Genomic DNA, 6,860 nt, shown 5'->3' with positions numbered 1-6,860 from the left:
GCATACATGAGAGTGAATGTGAGTCATTGTGGGGCTTAGTGGTGTGCAGAGGTAAAGTACGGGGAAGAGCTCCCGCTCCTATTGCTGGTTGGGGAAGCAGTGCTGCCCTACAAACTGCACCCTCCTCTTGAGAAACTGTCCCAGACTGAGGTGTCAATAGTGGAGGTTTTGGAACAAACATAAATTAAGCAGTAATAAGTCACCAGGACCAGGTGGCATTCAGCCAATAGTTCTGAAGGAACTGAAATAGGAATTTGCAGAACTAACTGTGGTATGTAACCTATTGCTTAAATCAGCTTCTGCAACAGATCACTGGTGGATAGCTAATGTAATACCGATTTTTAAAAGAGGCATCCAAGGCGATCCTGGTAATTACAGGCCGGTAAGCCTAACTTCAGTACCAGGCAAATTGGTTAAAACTAGGGCTCTCAATTAATAGCAGTTAATGCCTTAGATAAACTGAAAACAAAATTAACATGCATGCCTCTGGGCAGAAAGGGAGGCATCAGCAGCAGGGGGCCAAAGACCCATCCCACAGCTAGTGAAACCCCAGCCCAGCCCACTGATCTGGAGGCCTGCTGAAGCCCCACACGTCGAGGGGTGCTAAAACCCAGAGCCCCCAGCCAAGCTGAAGTCCAGACCCCTGTGCCCCCAACCCTCACCCTGAGCCCCTGGGGCTGAAGGTAGGGGATCGCAATTTTTTCTACTAGGGGAGTCACCATTTTTTAATTTTTTTAAGTTCAAATAGGGTCACCAGTACAAAAGATTTGAGAACACTGCCACAGAGAACTGGGACCTGGCGAGCTCAGCCTCCCTGCACCAGCCTTTCCTCCTCCGCTGCAGGCTGAGTCCCTGAAGTAAAATCTACCCTCCCTTACAAACAAGGGCTCACTCAGCTGAAGGGAGTTATGTGAAAATAATAATAATTCTACATTTGTAAGTTCAACTTTCGTGATAAAGAGGTTGCACAACAATACTCGTCTGAGGTGAATTCAAATATTTCTATGTTTTAGCTTTTATACAGTGCAAATATATGTAATCAAAAATAATAATATAAAGTGAGTACTATACACTTTGTATTCTGTGTTGTAATTGAAATTGAACTATTGATATCAGCTCCCCTGCCACTAAATGCCACCTCTGCTGTGCTTTCCCAAGGAATGCACTTTGGGAGCAAAGTGCCATCTCCTGCCCCCAAACTAAGCCCATGTTTAAAAGTGAGGGGACCATGGCCCATTTGCCCCCCATCCAGTTCCAGCACCATTGAGTCATGGGATAAGAGGGAAAGTTCTCCCATGGACCAGTAATTGATTAAAATATAGGAAACAAAGTATAGGAATAAATGAACAGTTTTGAGAGTGGAGGAATGTAAATAGTAGGGTGCTCTACTGTCTGTATAGGGACCAGTGCTGTTCAACATATTCATAAATTATCTGTATAAAAGGCATAAACAGTGAGGTGGCAAAGTTTGCAGACAATACAAAATTACCCAGGATAGTTAAGTACAAAGTTGACTGTGAAGAGTGTGATACAGCATGGCCAGAAGGCAGCAGGAAGGTAATATAGGAGAGATATGTAAGCCCCACGATGAGGAGAAGCCTTATTCCCTGTACAGGGAAGAAAGGTTGCTTTAGATTAATTAAAAGCACCTGAAGCCAATTAGAGCACCTGAAGCCAGTCACTTGATAAAACCCCCCTGCTTCAATCAGCCAGGGAAAGGAGTTGGAGCAGAGAGCAGTTTGAAGGAGTTCGAGCAGAGGCGAGTTTGGAGAAGTGCCGTGGCTGGTGAGAAGACCAAGACCCTAGGGAAAGAGGCACCCGGCTTGTGCCGAGAGAGGACAGGAAGCCCCACAAGCTGAAGAGCAGGAGAGGGAAGTAGCCCAGGGGAAGGAAGCACTAGTTCAAGTGGCTTACCACTATCCCTAGGGCCCCTGGGCTGGGACCTGGAGTAGAGGGCGGGTCTGGGTCCCTCCCTTTCCACTACCCTTCTCTGGGTTACCAGTGGGACAGTAGATACCTTAGTTCAGGGGCAGGAAACTGCTCCCTGAACACCCCCCTGCCCACCCACCCCCATACACAAGAAGAAGAAGTGTGAGACCCATCATAATTGTGCTGGCAGTTTGCCACAAGAGTTACAAAGGGATCTCATAAAACTTGAAATTCAGTGTTGATGATTGCAAAGTAATGCACATTGTAAAACATAATGCCAACTATACATGCAAAATGATGGGGTATAAATTAGCTATTACCACTCAAGAATGATATCTTGGTGGCATTGTGGATAGTCCTCTGAAAACATCTGCTCAATGTGCAGCAGCAGCAGTCAGAAAAACTAACAATAGTAGGAACCAATAGGAAAGGAATATATAATAAGACAAAATATAATGCCACTATATAAATCCATGGTACACCCACACCTGGAATACTACATGTAGTTCGGCTCACCCTATCTCAAAAAAGATATATGAGAATTGGAAAATGTACAAAGGTCAACAAAAATGGTTAGGGGTATGGAACAGCTTCCATATGAGTAGAGATTAAGAAGACTGGAATTGTTCAGCTTAGAAAAGCAATGACTAAGGGGCAATATGATAGAGGTCTATAAAATCATGAATGGTGAGGAAAAAGTGAATAAGAAAGTGGCATTTTCCCCTTCACAAGTCACAAGAACCAGGGGACACCCAATGCAACTAATAGGCAGTAGTTTTAAGACAAACAAAAGGAAGTACTACATCACACAACACACAGTCAACCTGTGGAACACATTGCCAGGGGATATTATGAAGGCCAAAAATATAACTGGGTTCAAAAAAGAATTAGATAAATTCATGGAGGATAAGTCCATCAGTTAGCCAAGATGGTTAGGATGCACCCCCATGCTCTAGGTGTCCCTGAATCTCTGACTGCCAGAAGCTGGGACTTGAAGACAGCATATGGATCACTCTGAAGCATCTGGCATAAGCCACTGGGTTAGATAGACCCATTGATCTGACCCAGTATGGCCATTCTTATGCTGGTTCTCCTTAGCTGGTGTGGTGAAAGCTCTCCATCTTGGTTCAATCTCCTTTAACCACTGGTGGTGTGTGCACCAGGAGGAAAGACAGCAGGGGGAGGGAAAAGTTAGATTGGAGATGGAGAGAGAGACTGGGAGAAAACAGCAAAAGGTTCACAGAAGGATACATGTCATTTTCTCTTACACAATCTTTTGCTTAAAATGTCCCAGATGTCCATTGTGAAAGGGGAAGGGTGTTTGGAGATGGAAGACTTGGATCCTTTTTCTTCCTGTTACATCAACTGGTAAAGGTTAGAGAGAGACAGGGAGTGATGGGGGGAGTCAATGGAGAAGCCATGGAACCTGTAGCCCCACTTTTTAGTTTGGGCATCAACTGCCACTTTGTCCACTTTCTGTGTTTTGAAATTGAAAACCACACCCAAAGGCTCCAATACCCTATTTTACATATTATCTCCATAATTCACATATTTGTAGCTTTTGGCTTTAAATCCATCTAACTTCTGTTTAATTTGTGAAATGTACTTTGATACCTAACTATTTCTTCTCCTTTGAATCTCTTTAGCCAACAGATTGGAATTAAAAAAATAAATCTTCCTCACTTAAATTGAAAACTAAGATTCTCTTAAGTGAGAAGGCAACACTTTAAACCAGTGCACATTAGAAATGAATTTACTGAATTAAATTCAGGTAGTAAAAGCTATTACACTCTCTCAGGCAGGGCAAAGCTAATTTTATTATACTAATAACGTTGACATCATTTATAACACATTAAGTAATGATGCTACATGACTGAAATGGTAGAAAGTTTCTTTGGTAACCATGTGATTGGGAACTGGTCATCAGTGTCTATATTTTCTCAATGGGAAATTTAACCAGAAATTTAAGTAGTGTCCACCTCCCTGGGTAAATTAGGTTCATTTGAACATTTAGGGCACATTTAGGCAGGGTATTTTAAAAAAAAGTATGCCAATTGCAGTTAAGATAAATCTTTCAGCTTTTTGGCTAAGCATGCAGGGAAAACATCTTAACTCCCCTCTGAAAAGCTAGAAGCTAGTCTAGAAATATGTTGAGTTATCTGAAATATGGACAATCCAAAAGATTTGTCTAAGAATCCTTTTTGTACTTTTAGGGTATTCTCTCAGCTTTATATTTACAAAATAATTATGGTATCCAGGACTAACAGTTGAAAAGGATACACTGTTATGTACATGGAAAGATGGCAGTATCTTTAAAATTCATTGAGCAGAGAACTGTTAGCCCACTCTGTACCATTTCTAACAAATGACATTTAAAAGCCATCCCTACAACTTTTGCATGGAGGATAACTATTGAGTAGAAATGGGGCACGGACACCTGCATTCTACTACTCTCGTCACTCATCTCTGAACTCCCTCAAATTCTGCAATAATCTTGCTTGCTTGCTTGCTCATAGCTTTGGACATCATTCCTATCTTTGGATTCTTCACTGTCTCATTGTTCGGCACATCTTATTCAAACATTTTCTTTTTGTCATCCCAATGCCTTTATTGCACGGCCCCTGCCTACATCTCTAATCTGTTTTACTTTTGTGTATCCCTGGGTCCCACCTGTGACACTAATGACAAAAGCCTTAATGCCCCTTTCTCCTCCTCCTCCTCCTCTCCAGGGACTCTGTCCCATCTTCCATGCTTTCCTTAAAGCTGTTCACCCCGGTATCTCCATTCAGATCTGTCCTAAAATCTGACTGCTGCCACCATGCCTCCAATACATGAGGGAAGAGGAAAGGTTTTAACTACTGAAACAGAAGGCAAGAGAACCATCAGGATGTGTACATGCCTCCTGAATAACAGTATGATCTTAATGCCACCCTCACTCTTCCCATACTCTCTTCTTGTCAATTTTTGAACATCATTATTTGTGTCTTATCAAATGTAGATTGTACACTTTGGGGGAGGGATTGCTTCTTATGTTGTGAAGAGCCTATCATTCAATTAATAACAAGATCTTTTATTTGTCAGTGCTGTATGCTGTGCATTATGACCCCATTTTGTCATTGGCAGTACTCTAGGCTACTATAGAACCTCTGACATTTTTCAGAGAGATCCTTGTTTAAAAAGCACTTAGAGCACAAGAGGCAGGAATATTTATAGAGCTGTTTTCTAGTTGTTTATTTATGCAATATAGGCAGTTTGCATACAAGGTGGCTGTTTATGAAACACCATCCTTTGTTACATACACCTTCCCTTGATAATTCAGACATCAGCACAGCTGGAAATCCGGCAGGCTAAAGAACTAAAAAAAAAAAAATCTGTTTCTGCAGTGATGTGTGTGTTTGACAATATATGCTAGAATTGATGGTAAATGCAGCATTCATAACTAAACAAAGGTAGGGGGGAAGTAATGTAGTTGTCTATTACTAGTTTCTAAATGCAAAAATAACACAAGTTATTTACCGGAGTAGATGTTACTCAAACATATAGTCAAACAGAAGTCATTCACAGCTATATTAAACAAAAGGTGATCACTGTTGCTCACATAAAAATAGCAACTGCACACATAATATAGGGCATGCAATTGCATTTGTGACATCTTCATCAGGAAGCACAATGATATTTTCACCATGTGGTAAATTAAGCTGAGGTTTGGTACTAAATTATAGTTACCACATCCATTTAAAAAAGTCCCCTATGTGAATCATGGTATACTCCATAATTAGCATTCACTGAGTCATATTATCACCCAATGGAACCAGTTATGCTTCAAGTGAAGTCAAGAACAAAATTTCCATAGACAAACGTGTAATAATGACATGAGTAAACAAAAGTGTTGCAAAGTATTGGACTCAGTCCTGCTCCGATTGAAATAAAATATTTTTTTATTATTATTATTTTTTTACTCTTAGGGTGTTCTTTCAACTTCATATTTATTCAATAATTATAGTATTCAGGACTATCAGCTGGGGTTGGGCAACTTGGAGGGGCATCTAGACTCAAGCTATAAATATGAAGAAACGTATGCCATCTAAACATATATCTGTTTATTTATCTTTAAGTTGATCATAAAACTGTATCTGTAGCCAATAGTCCCAGAGAGAGAATTGTTCATTATGCTGGCAAAATGTGAATATTGCATAGTATCTCTGTATCTCTTCTATCAAATTAAATTGTCATTGTTATCTTTTTGAACTGAGCTTTGGATGTTCATCTTTATATTGCAGAGAAGAGATTTATCCATTTGATATTTACTTTTCTATACCACAAATTATAAAAATTCTGTTTGCAGTGGCTGAGAGGAAAAAAATGAATGTGATCGGGAAAATCATTCACATTCAAAGTCATTCCCAAATTTATTTTCCTTTATACATTAATTGGAAAGAATTTCTTAATTGCTTTAGAGCCCAAGCCAGTAACATAAGATTGGCCAGTTCTCCAGCTGGTGTAAATTGGTGGAGCGCCATTGATTTACATCAGTAAAGGATTTGGACCTGTATGTTGACATGTAAACAAAAATTACTGCATATTCTTTTTTCTTTTTCTGTAAATCAATTGTGGTAGGTGTGGTAGCACCTACAGGCTTCCCTGTTCTGCTAGGCAGAACACAGAGATAACAAGAAGAAAAGGAGGACTTGTGGCACCTTAGAGACTAACCAATTTATTTGAGCATAAGCTTTCATGAGCTACAGCTCACTTCATCGGATGCATACTGTGGAAAGTGTAGAAGATCTTTTTATATACACACAAAGCATGAAAAAATACCTCCTCCCACCCCACTCTCCTGCTGGCAATAGCTTATCTAAAGTGATCACTTTCAATGTGTATGATAATCAAGGTGGGCCATTTCCAGCACAAATCCAGGGTTTAACAAGAAC

This window comes from Caretta caretta, chromosome 5, assembly GCF_965140235.1.
Source record: "Caretta caretta isolate rCarCar2 chromosome 5, rCarCar1.hap1, whole genome shotgun sequence".
Classification (NCBI taxonomy): Eukaryota; Metazoa; Chordata; order Testudines; family Cheloniidae; genus Caretta; species Caretta caretta.
The sequence above is the reverse complement of the archived record's forward strand: the minus strand, read 5'-3'. Positions refer to the sequence as shown.